The 20,846-nt window shown below is 33.1% G+C and overlaps 1 protein-coding gene across 3 annotated transcripts in view; it reads right to left on the reverse strand.

The window, feature by feature from the left end:
- The window catches only part of brat (tripartite motif-containing protein brain tumor), a 512,652-nt gene extending 492,050 nt beyond the window's left edge, over nt 1–20,602 (reverse strand). For all 3 annotated transcript variants that reach the window (XM_088266456.1, XM_088266438.1, XM_088266431.1), the window contains exon 1: nt 20,269–20,602. The gene's annotated coding sequence lies outside the window, so the exon portion shown is untranslated. The remainder of the gene's footprint in view (nt 1–20,268) is intronic.
- Nucleotides 20,603–20,846: the final 244 nt, after the last annotated feature.

Genomic DNA, 20,846 nt, shown 5'->3' on the forward strand with positions numbered 1-20,846 from the left:
AAGATGAAGAAGAATATGGAAGTCTGGGCATTTACGGGGCTGACGACCGTCATAGGCTGGTTTAAGTGATCACTTTACACACGTGTAACATTCACCAATTCTACCATTATTGACAACCACACTACTCAAATTCTTGGAAGTTCTTCATATATGAACCAATTTAGAAACCTTGTTCTTGAATCACTAGAACTTCACTAGAGACATCGGTCGTCAGCCCCGTAAATGCCCAGACTTCCATATTCTTCTTCATCTTTGATGAGATGTCAAAAAAAAAATATATAAATTTTATTATATATACTTATATATTTTTTTTATTTATTTAATATATTTACATTTTTATTTTTAACATAATACATTTGAATCATTTATACATTTGGAGAACTTTTATATTTCGATTCGCTGTACCTCTCCATAAAAGAGACTGTGCTCTTGTGCTTGGAGAGGGACTTACACTCGTGGTTTAATGTTATATGATAAAAGATATAATAATCTTTTTTTTTGTATGTTTTTTCAAGATTTAAATGTAAAGAGCTTTAATTTTTTTAGTATTTTTATATCATCTTTTTTTAAATATTTTTATTTCATCTATTTTATACGTAATATTTTTTTTTAAATACACCATCTGGACCCCCAATTTTATTTTGGTTAAAGTATTTGACTGAAGAAGTCCCAGAAATTTTTATTTACACAAGTGTCTTTTTTTTAGATGGAAGTCACATATTTTTTTTTCTACTTTTATTTTTTTTTAAATATTTGTTTTTACTTCGCATATTACTATAACTATTATTTTTTTTTGACATCTCATCAAAGATGAAGAAGAATATGGAAGTCTGAGCATTTATGGGGCTGACGACCGTCATAGGCTGGTTTAAGTGATCATTTTACACACAAAAATTTTTATTTTATTACAATGCGTTTTTTTGTGTTGGAAATCATTTGATATAATGTTTAATTCAAATACATAATAACACAATTAGATGAAACAAATTAAAATTTCATGCGGTGAAAAAAACCAAAAGCGGTTAAACATTATTAACTATTTTTAATTCTAATAATTTGCTTTTGCGGTTCGAAGAAGTCGAATTCAATTATTGGTAATTAGCAATTTGTTTTTTGTTGTTGTTATTATTACAATTTTATTTTTTGTGTTTTGTTTATTGTTTTTTATTATTTGTTATTTATTAACATTATTATCGTTACGTATCTGCTGACTTTTTTGATCTCATGTAAGAAGGCTTACTTTTCATTTTATAGTGTACTGTTTTAAAAAATAAGTCGAAATAATTACATCAATACATAGTAGACGAGGGATATTCGTAAACCAACGGATCTTAATTTTGAGACATGTTCACGAACGGTGATCTGTTCATTAAATAGTTTAATGATTCATCGATCCATTGACTCGATTCGATTTGAATTGTGATCGATTTTTAATCGCAAACCCTACTCTCACCTACTGTTTCAGTCGGTCCTTATAATAAACTGTGGGTTAGACAAGGTCAGACAATATAGTCAGATACAAAGAACACCAAAAAGTAGAGTCATTTGCAAGCACTCTGTGTCGCATTGGTCCACCTTGACCTGCTTTATACAATATTTTTATATTAAATTACAATATTTTTATATTTAGGCACCATACTACAAAAAGTAGTGAGTCTCTACAAATAATGCTGAAGGTGCATATTAATTTTTTTTAAAACTTTAATATAGGTACATCGACATTTTGAGTGTGTCCAAATACTTGTTCACAAAATCTGGATTATCTCAAATTACAGGAGTTATTTTCATATTATTTGTTGACATCTCAACAAAGATGAAAAAGAATATGGAAGTCTGGGCATTTACGGGGCTGACGACCGTCATAGGCTGGTTTAAGTGATCACTTTACACACGTGTAACATTCACCAATTCTACCCATTATTGACAACCACACTACTCAAATTCTTGGAAGTTCTATATATATATATAAAGAATAAGCATACCCTGCCTACCTCAGAACAGGTATCTTCAAATACCTAGTGAGGATAGACAGTGTCCAATAAAAAAAATAATAATAAATATATGTTTATATATAAATATGTATAACTTAAGTACAAAATTATATTAAATAATAAACGCTGTTCTGCAGCACTGAACCTGAACCTGAACCTGATATGAACCAATTTAGAAACCTTGTTCTTGAATCACTAGAACTTCACTAGAGACATCTATTGGTGAGATGTAAAGAAGATTTTTACTAAGCTGAAACTAATAGAATTAGGGTAAAATTGGTGAATGTTACACGTGTGTAAAGTGATCACTTAAACCAGCCTATGACGGTCGTCAGCCCCGTAAATACCCAGACTTCCATATTCTTCTTCATCTTTGATGAGATGTCAAAAAATAATAGGTACATCGATAATATGAAACAACTATACACTACGATTTTCACATTGCATGAAGATGCCGATAAAATTAATGTATCAATAAACCCTTTTTCCGTGTGATATTTATTTGAAATTCTCAAAGAAATGATGTTAGGCTTCCTCATATTTACACGCTAAACTGAGTAGTAAGGTAAGTATGTGTCAACAATCTATTTGTTTACGTAAAGTAAGCACTCACTGTTTCAGTAATATTGATCTAGTAATAAAAACGAGAGCTTTGCTGGTCCCAGATTAATATATTGTGTGACAAAATTCACCGACAAAATGGTGGTTAATTACCAGAGTATATTTGTATCGCTGACGAGACAGGAGCAAGAACGAGAAACACAGAACCCTACACTCCCCAGACGTCGAAAGGATGTCAGTACAACTTTGGTCAGTCGACCGTCAAAGTTTGTAAAACCCGATGTGGCGATTCGGACATCCGTGATAACGAACGAAATGGCATCGTTAGACCGCATACAAAAAGGGTGAGAGGGAATGGATAATCAGACAGAAAATGTAAAGAGTGGAAGAGACGGAGGTTTTCTCACGTGGAATCAAGGTGTGACGGACAATACAATGAGGCGAAAACGCAGCGAAGCATCACTTACCTAATTTCATTCCGATACGGATAAAATAAAACGCGTGTTACAAAATTCACATAAGAATTATCGTAACTTTCACATTATTATGCGTGGAAACGCCTACCTTAACAGTTAATGCCTGAAGGTAAACGAGTGTAACAAAACAATACAAGTAGATAAAATATGATTTATGAAAGATAAAATTGAAAACAGTCAAAAAGTATCAACCGGAAGATTAAGAAATAATTTCGAAGATCTTTAAAAGATATAATGAGTATTCATTGATACATTTATGAATAAATTGGTAAAGGATCAAATTGAAGTACATACATCGCAATACATACATGACCAAAATAACCATTTACCAAAATATGAATAGGTCAAAAAGATTCTATGATTGCATATGCATGGAAGAAAAAGAGCTATATATGTACCCTAGGATATATGTGGATAAAGTTGTGCTCTTCCTTATTTGAAAGTTGCAAAAACTAGATTAATATACAGAGTTGCAAGTCCAGCAAGATATTATTGTTGCAAGTGTCGGGTTGTGGTCCCGTGGTTAGTGTCGCGGAAATAGTATGAAATTGAAATATTTGTGTAAACAATAAAATAAAAAAAACACACAAATATTTCTCTTTAAAAATAAAAAAAAGGTGCGACACGTATGTCTCAGACGGAACAATTAGAAACCCCGATATCACGCGCGGGTCAGACCTTAGAAGCTCAAAAGACAGAACGGGTGATCGGTTGGATCTGGTAGTAGAAGTCTCCTTTATAGCAGTCTGTTTCTGAGGTAAGACTAAGATTAACTTCAAACTCTTCAAATTCATCACATTGTCTTGTTCGTTGATTCTACAGTCCACAGGTAATGCCAAATGCTCCCTGTTCTTGTTAGAGTTATAGTATTATTTATGTTTCCTGTTTATCATTCATCCGTTTATCATTGATCTTGTTTTTTTCCACTTCTAAGGGAACTTCGAGAACTGGTCTGTGACGGTTTTAAACAACTTTAAGCACCGAAGCTGTTTGTTTACGATTTATAACCCGCGTCCCCTCCTGTTGGTCATATTCTTATATTTAGAACATCTACGTTTAGAAATAATGGTGCATCGAACTGGTATTATTTGGAATCAACCAGTTTCAATGTAAAATTTAAAACATAGGTATTTTATGTATGTATATCAAAAATTTAAGACCACAAATCACAATCAACACATTTTGTGGTAACGTACTTAAAAAAACAATAATAATAAAACCCTTATCCGCACCCCAATGGTGCATAGGGCACTGCATCATATAAACGCAGTGTTAACTTGATCGATTACACATGAAGGAAAGGTGATCAGCCCTCCGCTTCAGGTACCAGTCCAGGGTAATATTTAATAAATATTACAGTGAAAAAATCACTTATATTTATTTGACCCCCCCTGGGAATCGAACCCGGGACCTCCAGAACGGTAGCCGAGCGAGCTGACCATTATACTACGGAGGCGGACAAACAAAAGGACGGTAACGTACTTAGAACTACAATATCAAAAACACATACCGACATATCACATACATATCAAAAATAATTTAACATACTCGTATACCTCTTTTGGTCGAAAGAACTTTGATAATTAAGTATGCAAAAAAGTTGTACAACCTGCTTCCATTATCCAAAGAAAATGTTATATAAAAGAGCTTTTCATAAAAGTATAATGAAAGTGGGGATATTTGAAATACATCGCTTCATTCTGCCGTGTCGTATTTGATTGCACATCATACACAATTTTCTTTTATAAAGTTTTATTAATTAGTATTGTAAAATGTTCCCTCGGCACGGTAAAACCCAGTGAGGGCACATTATTGTAATTTATAATTAAGTATGTATATGATTTATTAAAATAAAGAACTTAATAAATAACCAAAAGTAAAATTTTCAAAAAAATAATTAAATAAACAATAATACGAAACTAAATCAAATTAAAATTTACAAGGATTTGATTTTTGATTTTTTTTTTAATATATAAGTATGTAAATCTTTTTCGTTCTTTTAAAATGCAGAAATATTTCCACATCAGAAAATTATCATAAACTGCAATAGGCGATTTATATCGATCTTGAAGTCTTTTGTTATAGGGTCATCGCTATAGTTAGAAATACATTTATAATAGCGTATAATAGACTATCGAATGTAGTCAAAAAGCGTAGAGGCATTTCAATAAAGGTTGTTGAAAAATATTATAGACCTTTCAGTAAAAAAGGAAAACCATTACTCATGACATTGATTGTTATTGATACCATTGTTGGCGGAGATATTACTCGACAGAATGATAAATAAATTAGTTTGGTATTAACGCCAGGGCGTGGGATGAAAAACTGGATAAACAAGTAAAAAAACAAGAATACAATTAACCCTCAATGGACGAAAGGTAAAAAAAAAGAGTAGCTCTAAAAATAACCCAAAAAGGTTAAAACGTGACAAAGCACTCAATCAATCGACTTTAGCGAGTCAAAGTTGCAAAAACGACAAAACAAATATTTATAATCGCAAGAGATTAATTAGAAAGGATGGAACGAAATGTATTGAATTAATTAAACGCGTGAATGACACAAAATGATAGTACACACACCAGCATTCAATAATCCTGATGAAATTTTAACATGTAACGAAAAGTTTATATAAAAAGAGATCAGACTAATCCTCATACTCTGAAACCTTCATTAAATCAGTAAAAAAAATTGGAAAATTATCATCGATCTTTATCACATCGCTCACCTTTTTCAACAACGTCATGTATCAAAAAACTTGTTTCATCGGAAAATCGTTTTTAAAGTTAATAAATATAGTGTATTAAAAATAAATAATAAAATGCACTTAAAAAATATCAAGCCACTTATTGAAATTTTTACTGTGCAATAGATCTTTTTATGTAGGTGAAACCTGAATGTTTTTTCTCCATTTGAAAAATATTAAGTATATTTAAAAAAAATTAAACAATACTTTTTCTTCAAAATGCAAAAACAACACTTTCTGCCCTGTGGCGGGTAAATATTAAGTTTAAAATATGCCGCTTTTGCTGCACAACTGAAAATTGATGATTCTTGATATATGACGTTGTTGAAAGGAGTGAACGACATGTGCTTAAATTAATGTAAACGAAGCCTGTTTCGTTACAATTAAAGAAAATTCGCAATGACAATATGTAGAAATTAAGAATAATCATATGTATTACTTGCATTTTTTCCATATCTTCAATCGTTCAAGAAACGTCACATTAGCAGATGATTTTCATTATTAGTGCGACGATGAAAAAACATTTTTATCTCTGAAAATGTCAAATATTAATTTGGAGAATTCATTTCATAATGGCAGATCTAAGACGAGTCACATGACGTGTTTGCGATTTCCGTCTTTTTTTCGCTATGTTAAAAATGAACGTAACCAATTATTTCAAAGTAAACTCATTAGTATGTATAGCACCACCCCAACAGATTAAGCTAGAATTGAAAAAGAATCAATCAAGAGTTTTTTTGAATAAAAAAAAATATATATTTTTCTTCTTTTCAAGTCAAAATTAGAGTTGTATTTACATTTGCAAAGCAAAGAAAATCCTGCTGTTGACAAGCGGCATCAAGAATTTGAAAAGAAATCGTTTAATTTTTTTTATGAGCCGCCGTCTGCGATTGAAAATAAGAAAAAAAATATGTAAAAGAAAGATTTAGCCAAAACGTATGCTCAATTTCGTCGGGTTAAACTTAAAAATACATAGTTTTCTACTACATCCTGAACTGACTTCAATGATAAGATTAATCATTTTTAATTACTTTCTTTTGATTGAATTGCATCTTTGTGATAAACAGCGTCATCTAATTGCCAGATAAATATTATATTTTTCTTTAAAAACAATAACAATGTTTCTTTTCATAAATTGATTCTGCAGTCACTTTGTAATAATATCTATCCATTTTTAATTAATGTTTTACTCGTTAAATACCGCTTTTTCTTAAAAAAATCTTTTGTGACACGTGTTTTGATGCATTCCGCGTCATTTTCAAACACCGTGCGGTGTACGGATACGGTTTAAAATGATGCGGAGTGCATCGAAACACGTATCACAATAGATTTTAAGAAATAGCGGTATTTAACTAATCATTAATTAAAAATAGATAGATATTACCACAAAGTGATGCGTAGTGCATCGAAACACGTGTCACAATAGATTTTAGGAAAAAGTAGTATTTATAAAGCAAAACTTAAAAGAAAATGTTTCTGTCTGAAGTTGGAATTAAAAAGTTTCATAATTAGACCAAAATTGGTATGTTAAAACAACTCGAATACACCAACATCGCTTCTCTTAAAAAATCATTAAAATAGACGATAGAGACGTGAGAGGGTTTAGCATAAAACACCTACATGACGAATCGGATATTGCGTAAGCGAAACATTCTTAATTATGTACGTACAATACAAAAACAATAATAAAATAACCGGTTTGCTATAGCTCGGACAATGAATTGTTTGAAATTGAAGCAACACTATGCTAATAACGAAACATAACCAGAATTTGAGTAGTAATTTGCTCTTACAGACGCGACGAGTATTACTGACCCAAAAGACGATACTATCCAAAAACTAAGGCTGAGAATAAACCAAAAACAGGGACATGAAGATCAAACTGGTCCAGCACTTACAAATAATGTCTCAATTAACATATCAATATTTAAAACAGCTCAAAAAACGAGTGGCCAAAATGTGGAGGTTCTTATTACACACGAAAATGATCATGACTCACTAACAGTTCCACGTTTAGATCGGAAAATATCAGAAATAGCAGCGAAATTACAGATATTTTCGAAAATTGCCCGACATTTTCACCCATTACGTAGGTACCAGGTGGAGAAAATGGCGTTTTAATTGCAACCTTTCTCGGTGCTGATAGTTTTACGAATACATTTTTTTGTGAAGAAGGGATTTGAAAATGAAAAACAGAGAAAAAAAGCATACAAAAAGAATCAGATTTGTGGATTAAATTTACCATCATTGACGGGGTCAAAAAAAATTAAGCAAATTTCAAGAGAGTGATACAAGTTATTACAAGTGATAACGACAAAAAAAAACACTTTTATTTACGATGATATCAACGAGATATTTTTAAGTAGAAACAATAAAATATAGAAAGATTAAAGGTATGTTTTAAAAAAAAACGAATAAAATGCGTTATGGTATAAAAAATATCCAACGCTATATATCTGCATGAGCAGCCAATTTTGAATCCGTTAAATATTTACTGCTGCCAAACCAAAACCAAATCGAAGAATTTCGCAGCCACTGCTTTGTCCGGTATATACAAAACACGGAATGCTTCTATAAAACTATAGCAACTGGCAGACTTTCTTAGAACCGGTTTAGTATCGCCACATACAATCCTACCAAACACAACCACGAGTGCATAAAACCAAGAGTGGTCGACTACCACTTTCCTTCTCGACGGTACGCAGCAGGGCATTCGAAAGGAAGGAGCCAACAGCCAAGAGGCACTTAATAGAAACGTTCAAACCTGAGCAACATGCAAAACACAACAAAAAAATAAAGAAAAACTTTTCTGATACGGTGCCCAGGTACTGGAACAGAGAACATTGGCTATCTCATGGGTAAGCCTACTACGCAAAACCAGTGAAGCGGGTACGAATACTTGTTATTATATATAGCTCTTCTGGTATGAAGTAGGCACGTTAGTTTTTGCGATGGTTTGTAATACAGGAGAGCAAAATGGACCTATTGGTAACTCGGAGTCATAAATTAATGTCACTTTCGCCATGAAAGATAAGGTTTGCAATAAATTTACGGTGACTCAGACCGACTCGGGAAAGGGAGCAAATTAAAACAATGATACACGGACAATGGAGCAGATGTTGTGCGAATCGGTCAGAAGAGAAAACGAGACTCAACAATTGAATGATTTGATTAACAAATTGAAGAAACTAGTACAATTACCAATTTGATAAAGATAAAACGCCAAGAATTTCCCTCAGTTGTATAATTCAGCCGAATATTTAGCCAAACTAACTCAATCCGCGAGTTCTGAAGAGTTTCAGTTTGAAATCATCTCACTTTCAAAATCGCGATAATTTCGGATATCGTAATCCAAGACTATATGATATTTGCCAGTCCGCTTTCACCGGGTCACAGCGGAGGTGGCCGAGACGAAAAAAGAAAAAGTTCCCAGACTCTCATGACCGCTAAACTCGACTTGAAATTTCATGACCACTTTTTCCTTTAGCGCCGAGATTTCGTCCGGAATTGTGCAACGCAAGGCGCGTGCGCCGATACACAAATAATAATTAATCAATAGCAATAAAGTTATAATTAAAATAAAAGCTAATACTCCCTACCAAGTCCAAATGGACGGGCCTTCCAGCGAAGCTATTAAAACGTCGTGGATACAACAATAAACCATAATTAAATCTGACGAAATTAATATCAAACAATACGGAGGAACAAACAATTACCGCATCGATTTGAGTAATAAAAAACACTTTTAACTAAAATGGTATTTAGTCAAAAAAAGACAGTAAAATTGTATTATTGAATCCAAGGTAATAAAACTGCAATTCCTCTGCACGAAAAACCTTGCTCTTTACTAAAAAGCAAACTAGTCTACTTTACAGCACGAGGTTCATTTTTTAACAATGATCTTACCCGAGGCTGTGTCATATAATTATTATTTTTTCTTTACAAGGCTACCGAGTATGAATTATTTGTTGCCTCACAGTTTATTTAATTGTCAACGTCTAAGATTGTAATCAATGATTATGACACAAAAAATATTGTAATCAAAGGCCGCTGGACACATTTTTGATGCTGTACAACATCGAACATTTGCGCGTGTAATGAAAAAAAAAACAAGTAAGAGATTTATGAAGCTCGAGAGATCACTTTCGCTTACGACTCCGTGGCCTCAGGCGGGCTAGTTACTGTAGGCGAAGGCCGACGTAATGCAAGACATAACACAACGTAACGACAATTATTAGCAACAGTGAAAGGCCAGCACTAGGAACGTCAGTTGCAAGCGCTGTTATGATGATCTCACGAGAACTCCATCAAAAGGTAAAAGCAACGATTGAATATGAATGCCAACGGTAAATTAAATTCATTTTCAATAAGGCAACATGCCATGAGGATGTGATACCTCTTAATTCTTAATCCAAACAATATTCTGATTGAAATATGTCATGAATACAGTTGATAGCGCTGAATAATTAACTTGACACGGTTTTGATTCTGACCATATTCAGCATTGATGGATTACGGAGATGGTACATGCATTAAAGGCAATCATTGTGAGGATGCAAATATCAATGCAGCGAAAATGCGAGATATCCTTTTACGCATGTTTGCGTTATTGAAACGGACATTATGTTTTAAAATTCTATCACGTAGCACCAAAACGCTAACGTCATCAATAATATTGAATTGACTTGAAAAAGTAACTGTTTTTATCATCGTAACAATTTTAGGACATTTGGTATCCATTGACATTACACTATTCGTGACAATCTGGTGTTTTGAGTTCATGACGTAGAAATATTTAATTACGTCTTCAAGTGAAAAGTGTGGATTTTCTGATAACGTTTAAGAATCGCGACCGTCTACCATTTAATTTATTCTTTGTACCGTAGAACGGTGCTACTTATTTATTTATTTATACGGTATTTTGTCTACAATAATGAACGTATCATGACAATAAGCGTCACCTGTCAGGGAAACAATGAATCATGTCGATACATTCATTATTGTAGACCAAATACAGATCTATTTTTTTACTGGGCTCAAGTAACACATTAAAGTTCAAGTAGCCCCGTTCTACGGTATCCTCCCCGATAAAATGAAACGAATACCATCCCGATCGGAATGGTATTACACACATTGTTGACACATTTGTAGTGTTACTAATGTGTGTTGTCACCAGTGGCCAAGGAGTTAAATTGCACGCTACAAAACCTCCGTCCAATAAGTTTGTTTTGAAAACTGACTAAGTATTATTGAATTTCAAGTAGGATAAGTGAATAAACACGCCATTGTATTGATGTAAGTGATTCTCTGTACGGTTATCGTCGAGCCCAGAGTATTTTTCCACTGTAGTGTTCCCTGATAACGCAGGAAGCGTTATAAATGAGTTTATCATTTTATTAATAAAACGACAGTACAAACTTCACGCGATCATCGATTGATTAGTCAACAAAGGAGAAGAGGGGTGAGTATTCAATAATGATGCATAAATATTTGCAATAAATATTGCAAGCGATGAAAAAGAGTTGGATAAATACTAGTATATTCAACAATTTATATTGGATAGTCCTATATCAATTATGTCAAGATAAATTAAATGGGATCAGGTTTTGAAATTGAGACAAGTGTCAACTTTTCCTTCCTGGCTCCATCCCAACTTATTGTCTTTGTAGACTGTCGGGGTCAGCTCTCCTCGTCCTCAGGTTGTAGGTCCTTTCATCATAGACAAAGTCACCTAGGCCGTGTTTCGAATTATGTTTTCTTTCTGTAGCATCCATAAATTCTTCGTTCTTCCTCTAGATGTCTTTTGAGGAAGATCCATGGCAATTGCCTGGTTCACAAAATTATCAGGTTTTCTGCGTCCTATGTGCCTATACCATCTCAAGATCCAAACACTTTTGTGACGTTATATGGAGGTAAGGTAAGGTAAGATTGGTTTCACATTTTCCCACAGGGTTGGTTAGAGGAATTAAAGCCAGGAATTCAACCCAAGCATCTCGAGACATGCATACATTCCTTTCGATTACGCAGACTCTTATCGTATAAAGGCTCTATTATTGCGCATGCAAAGGTGGTCTTTCTTAGCCATCTTCACTATTTAAATATGTCACTTCAATAATTTTTTCGTTATCCATTAATTCCACATACCCAACTTTTAAAGAAAAAAAACTTTTATCATACTTTATCAAGTGCGCGATTATTTCTGATTTCCACAAATGTAATCCTGCTAAACATCATCACTCTACAGTAGTGGTTCTGAACTTTTTTAAAGTCAGGGAGCACTTTTGATCATAAGAAAAATTCTCGGTACACCTTGACTAAAGATGCAAAAAACGTACAAAGATAACTTTTATTAAAAATAAAACTTATTATTTTATTACCGGTTAAAACTTACTTACATTTTTTTTAAATACATAAAAACTTAAATACTCCAATTAAACTTTTTGCGGCGAAAATAATTTAATGTGACACCTGAGCTTGTCGGCTTTTTCTAATTTCAGCGATATTAGGTCTAATATGTGATATGGCTTCTCTCATTTCTTCATCCAAATTGATAAGCCAAGGTTCACAAATCAAGGGTCACGAATGCTTTCAATAAAACTACCATTGATGGAGCACCGTCTGTACGAATTCCGACACATAACTCCCATGATATTTTCAATTGTTTTAAGTATAATGATATAAGCTCAAAGATATCTTGATCGCTGTTATGAGGTGAGGTGCTATCTAGCCATTATATTGGCAACTCAAATCGCACAGTTAATGAGCCAACATTAAAATTTGGTTTTCATAATTTCGCGGATCTCTTGCAACAAGCTCGCGGAGCACCAGTGCCCCGCGGAGCACAGGTGAAGAACCACTGTTTTACAGAATCGTTCGAGATTACGAGACGGTAAAGTTTTAATTTAATTTTTCCAACATTAATTATTTATTTAAGAAACATAAAAATTAAGTACAATATTTATTATGCGTAAAACACCGCGTACGTATATCTCTTGTCCTTCAATTTTCCTGCCTTCTGAATTTCGACTGTGGCCTTGTTTTCGTGTAATTACATTTAAATTATACTTATTACGTTGAAATATTAATCCGAAAACATCAAAAAGGTCTGTTAATTCAAGTTTGGCAACGTTTAGCGGTGATTTTTAACAGCAATATTCAAGAACGTACTTGAAACCGCAATAACTTAAAAATGTAAACGGAAATCAAAGACCGTTAACCATAATTTATATATGTTATTAAACATTAATTTAAAAATGGTACTTAATACGAGAAAAATTGGTTAAATTCGATAATTTTCAGCGAACACATTGTTGAATAACACAATTACGTTTTATGTTTATTTAATTAACTTAAAGTACCTGAGTGAATGCTGGGAACAGGAGGAATAATGAACTGAAATTAGCCATAGCAAATAAAAACCTACCAGTGAAATCTTAACTGGCAGTACACAACGCAGCCCTGGATCCAACCCTGATGTACGGAAATAAAGCATGGAGTTGGCAGAAGAATGAAAGTAGACAGAATGCAGTCGAAATGCGATCCCCCAGACGAACGTGCGGCAAAACGATGTATGATAGATGTTGGAACGGTGAAATGAGAAATGACGCGAAATGTCATGTGTATGAGGCGGTGTATGAATGTGGAAGAGGCGAAGAATGCTTGCAGAGACAGAGTGGTGTGGCGTTCTATTCTCTCGGCCTACCTCTGCGGGAAGCGGCGTGATGGTTAGTTTACCCTATGGATCCTATATTGCACAAAATAATAATAGAAAAATGTTATAACCCTTGTCATCATCCGGGTTCTTGTCGAAACCGGTAGGTTAAATTGTATTAATAAAAAAGTGGTTACAACAAAGTTATTTAATTTTATAAAGTTTATAAAAGTATCTGCGGAAAACATTTAAGAAATAGAAAAATGGCATTTTAAAAAAAAAGGAAAAAATGTTTAAAAAGTGACAGCACATCATAGTGACTATTATATTTTATTCATTGTCCGTAAACATCAAACACGCGTTATAATATACTAATTATAAATTCACGTGTTCGCAAAACGAAAACATTCGCTTTTTCGAAAAATTACATGTCACTTAGAGTCGAGAATATTTTTGTCAATTCGGTATCAAAATGTAATATTTCGCTCATAGCAAACGCTTCTCTAAAACAACACTTCATAATTAGTTTTGGTGGTAGAGAGGTGGGTATATAAAATCCTAATTAACTTATAAAATAGGACGATGGCGCTTTCAAAGACGGCTACAGACCCCACGTGGCTTTTCCGCCATTTTCATCCTTAGCCTTCAAAGAGTTCATCATCTTAGTTTTTGGTAGAGGAATGCGTGGTTCGCAGCGGCCACTTCCGGCAGCCATTTTAGATTGAGTCGAAACAAAGGATGCGGGTCGTGTGGGTACCTACCCACCGATCACTGAATAAAATATCATTCAGCTTTATCCTCGTGGTAACGTAGGGAACTGAGCGCAGACCACAGAGGATAGCCAGTCAAAAATGATGCCAGGATAAAATTGCTTAAAATTGAGCATATAAGATTTACATTTAAGGGGTTATTGATTCACCCTTATTACATTCCCATAGAATTCGCCGTAGTAACGTAGGGGATTGAGCAAAGACCATAGAAGATCGACAGTCAAAAATGATGTAATTAAAAAAAAATAATTCTTACTGGAATTTTATATATATATATATGTATATATATATATATATATATATATATATATATATATATATATATATATATATATATATATATATATATATATATATATATATATATATATATATATATATATAAATAAAATAAATATAAGTGATTTTTTCATTGCAATATTTATTCAATATTACCCTGGACTGGTACCTGAAGCGTAAGGCTGATCACCTTTCCTTCACATGTCGATTTCATCCGTAAGGTGAACGATCCATTGTCTTGACAGAATAAGCAATAAAAAATCTCGAAATAAATAATAGATGCCGATGAAATTTTGCGATATTTTTATAAGATATCAATCCTATTAATGTGAGCAATAAAACGGACATCCAGAAAAACAAATCTTAATAAAAACCCCGCCGCAGTTCAACACCCTGCCCTCATAAAATATTTTTACGGCTTTGATTGTAAATTTGCGGACATAATTGATACCCTTCGTTCGCGGTAAGCGAAACACAAGAGAACCTTGCTGGCCACCATATATTACCAGTTTTCGCGTTTATACCTGCCCTGAGCACAGTATAATTTTAGAATCCTGAAAGTAAAATAATATATATATATAAATATACATTTTAATTTAAATTAAACACTTGTATAATACCACTGAGTTTTATTTCTCATATTGTTTTTCGACATCTCAACATAGATGAGGAAGAATATGGAAGTCTGGGGATTTACGGGGCTTACGACCGTCATAGGTTGATTTAAGTGACAACTTTACACGCTTGTATTAATATAATTATAGTATCATTCTACATATGATCGACAACCACACTGCCCAAATTCATAGAAGTTTTATCTTAATTATTTGTGTCGGGTTGTGGGTCCCGTGGTTTGTGTCGTGGACTCTTGAGTCCAGGTTTCTCGGTTCGAACCCACTTTACCACAATTTGATACCTATTTCTAATAATGAGCCGCTTAGGCTCACAGATTCTCTTTTTAATATAAAAAAAACATATGAAAAGCTTTTTTCTACTGAGCAGAAACTATTATATTTGTATATGAGGTCCGAAACCTGGATTTTAATTACATACATTTCTGCTCAATAAAAAGCTTCTTCGTCCCATCAATAGATGTCACTAGTGAAAATTCTAGTGATTCTTGTACAGTGTTTCAAAATTAACTCATATATATAGAAAATCCAAGAATTTGAGTAGTATGGTTGGCAATCATGGGTAGAATTGGTAAATTAAACACGTGTGTAAAGTGATCTTTTTTAACCTGCCTATGACGGTCGTAAGCCCCGTAAATGCCCAGACTTCCATATCCTTCCTCATCAATGTAGAGATGTCAAAAAATTAAATTGGCTCTCGAAATATGAAACATTTTATAGCACTGTGAAAATCAAAAAAGAATTTTCGGTCACGTATCGATATAAAATAAAAAATCAAAAAGACGGTGGAAATTTAAAAAAATAATAATAAAAAAAATCGTGTTTTATTTCTGATACAAAAGAAGCGAATAAAGCCATTATAAATAATTAATTTCAGGTACATTAGTACTTGAGGCGTCGCTCTGCGTCACGCCCGTGTCAATATCCCTGACGGATATTTTTATAATGGGGGGAAAATCAATATTTTCATCATGCGTGGCGTATTGTCGCCATTTTAGCTGTGTTGATATAGCCCAGATAACACAATCCAGTGTCAATACACAGGACAAAAACGTACCTATTCCGCTATCAATGTGGGCGATTGCGATCTATGGGCGGTCCTGAAAGAACTGCGCAGTTCCACTCTCGTGGAAAGATCGAGAAAGCCAATGTGTTCATGCCGAAAATTGTGTATTTAAAAAAAAATGTTTATTAAAATTGTAGGCATAAATGTATTTGAGAAGATCAAAGAGACGCAGTTCATTAAGTTTTAAATGTTTACAATATTGTCCCCACCACATGCAACTTCTTATAAATCGTATATAAGGGATGGAGGACTAATATTTTCGGGCTTGCGAGTTTTTTTGCCTAGAAGCTTCACTCATGAATTACATTAAATTATGGTAACTTTTTTTTTTAAAGCGGAAGGCTGATCACCTTTCCTTCGTGTATTTAACGATCAAGATAACACTGCTTCTATACGATGCAGTGCCCTATGCACCATTGGGTTGCGGATAAGGGTTAGAAGAATAGTAACTTTAAACATAAAGAGTAAATCCACTAATTAGGCATAGGCTATGAATCTTATAAAGTTGAAGCCTGAGTAGGGACATGATAAACGGTGTTGCATAAGCCGTAGCTAGATTTCAGAGTCACTTGGACGTTAGGTAAAAAAAATATATTTATATTTTCGGGCTCAGATTAGATTAATATTCAAACTGTGTACGTCGCGCTCGCTCCTTTTCTATTGGTGTCGCTTTGTTCTTCTCGCCCTAATAATTGTTATAATTTTCGATATATTGGTGTCGCTTTGTTCTTATAACTTTGTATTATTTTTATAAATAAATAATTGTCTTCATTTGCGCGTTTCCTTTTCCTCATCACAAGTTTTCCAGTACCATTAGACCAAACACAAAGTGAGTCGAAATGGGTGAAAATGGTATTATTGTATGTATAAAAGTGCGCAAATAAATTATTACGCACACATTAAGAAGATCAAACGATAATCAATATTATTCTTAATAAAAAACGAATTTTTGAATTGCCTAACGTCCAAGTGACTCCGAAATCTAGCTACAGCTTATGCAACACCGCTTATCATGACCCTACTCAGGCTTCAACTTTTTATGTTTTATAGCCTATGTCTACTCGTGAGTGGATTTACTATTTATGTTTGATGTTACTATAATTTCAAGTAATTCATGAGTGAAAATTCTAGGCAAAAACACTCGCTATTTTGCTAGAGGCATGAGTTTATACATTTTATTGATTCTAGGTTAACAGTGAAGTTACTTAGGTAATATTATTATAGTTCTATGATTTTACTTAGGATGTGACGAATCTTTGTGTTATCATTAAAAGAAAATGATTTTGTACGTAGAGCATTTTGGATATTCTTCGAAAGTAAGAATACTCTGTGGCAAGAGTGCTAAATACGATATTCTTCAAAAATAAGTATACTCTATAGCAAAGGGTGCCCAACCTTTTACTATGGGAACCACTTATTCAGCGTTTTAAATATATTCTCCCATAGTAAGAATACTTTTTGGCAAGGTTGCCCGACATTTTGTGTCTCGGAGTCACTTTTCCATCTTAAGTTTTCCCCGTAATTTGATTCTAACAAGATTCTTACGAGAAATCTAAATTATATTGAACTTTTTAACCTTTTTCAAAAGATGTCTATTTTAAATGCAAAATGTCATCATAAACACGCTGTTCTTGCGAAATGATTTATATTGTAAAAAATAATAACGATAAAGTATTTTCAGATTTATTTTCAATTGGTCTGGGTGTTTGTGATGCATTTTCCACATTTACCTTTCTTATCCTTACTTTTTTACCTGCAGACAAGCTTCTGAAAGCAGAGGCTTTGCGGGTTATTCCTTTTTATTTTTTTTATTTTGAAAAAGGGAGTTTAGGGAAGGAGGTAGAGGGAAAAGCTAAGGGAGGAGGTTTGATGGACAGTTAGGATTCTAATGATAGATAGTAATGTCTTAGACGATTCTTAAAAGCGGGTGCATTTTTTACAAGGAGGGGCAATTCATTCCATAATCTGGCCGCTTGGACAGAGAAGGAATTACTGAAGAATGATGTGTACCTTATGGCGAGGAATGGAATGTGTTATTTATGGGGTACAAACCTGCTATTATTCGGATATTTAGCTGTAGTTTTAGACCATTAATTGAATAGTAAAACAAACAAAATTTGTACTAAAACATATGTGATATTTACGCGATAATTTTTCATTATATTTGAAGAGGTTTGTTTAAAAAAGCGATGTTTATCTATACTTTTATAACTGATTTATCAAAGCGATAATCGCGACACCAATAAATTTTAATTCCTTGCTAATTGAAGTAGATTAATAGAAAATTTCTTAATCAGGTTACATATTAAAACAAATATAAGTGAAAAATCATTAATAAAATTTTTACTTCACTTTATTTAGCATTTTCCACGAAAGTATTGAATAATCAATTTTCAATTATAAAGAAACACTTTTCAGTATATTAATGCAAACACGACTAGTTTTGAGAACTACAGATGTTCTCGAAACTAGTCGTGTTTACATAAATAAACAAAAGTGTGTTATTAGTGTTTTATTTTAGTGTTTTATTTTTTATACTTATTTAAATCATAATCGAATGAATAATCTACAACATTTTGAGTGTGTCAAAAGGAGTGTAGTGTAGAAATTTGAAAACAAAGAAAATGGTATGTATCTATGACCTACCCACATGTACGTGTAATATGGGTAAATTGTTATATCAGTTAGAAAAAGTGGGTAGGTACTAATTTAAATCTAGCTATTGTATTATATTAATAAGTGGGGGGGAGAGGGTGATGTAATACAAAAAGGAAAATAACCTTTTGAATTATTTCAAATTCAAATTCAGAATAGAATAATGTAAATAAATTTATTTGAAAATCGAATGTGGGAGGTTTCTAGAACTTTCTAGGTCATACGATTTTCAAACAAAAAATACAACATGTTACAATTAAAGTAATTGGTCCCAGGTTTGATTTTTTGTAGAGGCATTTTTCTTAAACGTATATTATTAATGATAATGTAACGATATGCTACATAGAAAATGTTGAATTACAAAATAATAAAATGCACGTTTTTATTTATTTATTTGCTCGATGGCTAAATTATATTGTTGTGCTCGTATGGAGTTGGACACTTTACGGATTAAGCCGACGATACATTACAATAGATTGAAGCTTCAAGCATATGACTGGTCACCTGGGAACATTTTTCTTATGTACAAGATAACACTACACCGTTTCAATGAAACAAATATAGAAATACGATGACTAAAAAAAACTTATAAATACACTAATTAAAAAAAAAAGATTAATATTATTAATACCAACTGTAGTAATTGTAGATCTGCTACGACGTATGCAAAAAATAATATTTTACAAAAAAGAAAAGAAAAATATACTAAGTAAAAAATTGCAATTTTTTTTTATTTTGTTATTGAAATATGTATATTGTATTGAATTTTGGACTAACGACGTTTGAAGTAATCAATAAAAAATAAAACGAAAGTCTGTATTGAAATTTGAAATACGACGTTGCAAATTTGCAACAATGACATTTTTCATTACGACTAAACAATAAAAAAAATCTGTTAATCCCAAATAAAGGGAAAACGGGAAAAGGATAACCTTTTAGACGTAGAAGCAATGTTATACTGTCAAAAAAGTAATTTAAAATAAATATGCAATGTGTAAGTGCGCATAAAAACATACGGATTCAAAACAAATGACGGTTATTTTTAACGACTGTCAAAATCTATGGAGTCATTATTTTATTATTTAAAAAAAATTAAATTGGGTATATTTAATGAATAAAAAACATTTTTTCGTAGATATCTTCGTTGTTTTTAAGTAAATTTGCACTTTATCATTGTTTTTACAACAAAAAACGTTGCGAAACGTCAAAATCGGCGTTCAAATGTGACAATACACATTGGAATCTGACGTTTTGATAAAATTTAAATAGTTTTATTGAAATAATGACCACTTTAAAACACTAGTCGACTTCCTGTCGTGAAATATAGGGGCGATCCCACTTCTGACTCGCCATATGTCCAAAATATCGTGTTTATACCGGTCTGAGCAATATAGTGCATCTGCCGGCAAACGTCATTCGGCGAAAAACATGGCAAAATACTCACGATCTTGACATCCAAGCGGGTTCAAATGTAATCCAGGGATTAATTGAGACGGACAGATACTCAAAATCACTCACAGATAATAAAATTATCCAAATTAAACTGATCGGCAAAACACAAAACAATAACACAAGAACAAAGAACAGCTGTCTTGAGCGGGAAAGACCGCGGTAAAACGTATGTTTATGATGTTTTTTGATACAGATTTTTTGTATCTTTCGCTAGGTTGGTGCTCCTTGCAATAATATGAGCGCGCTTTTTTGTTTTTGTAATAAAATGTTCGGTATATTCACAAAGACAAAACAGTACCTCTCGCCGCAATGGCGCGTCTAGAACTGACGTCGGAGCGGCTGCACGTACGAAAACAAGGCGCGTACGTTACCCGGACGCGCCTGTCTTCCTCTCGCGTACGCGAAACGAATGAGACGGAATGACTGAGGCGCGTCGTTGAAAAACTGCGAAAATGATTTTATCAAGAAAACTGCCAGACGAGTAGGTGATCACTTTCTTCTCTTGTCGAACAAAAGTGCATAGGACACTGTGGTCTGTTTATTTATATGAGAGTTAATTGCTTCACAAAA

The sequence above is a fragment of the Brachycentrus maculatus genome, unplaced genomic scaffold, assembly GCF_059751285.1.
Source record: "Brachycentrus maculatus isolate JH-2025_06_01 unplaced genomic scaffold, ASM5975128v1 h1tg000017l, whole genome shotgun sequence".
NCBI classification, from domain to species: domain Eukaryota; kingdom Metazoa; phylum Arthropoda; class Insecta; order Trichoptera; family Brachycentridae; genus Brachycentrus; species Brachycentrus maculatus.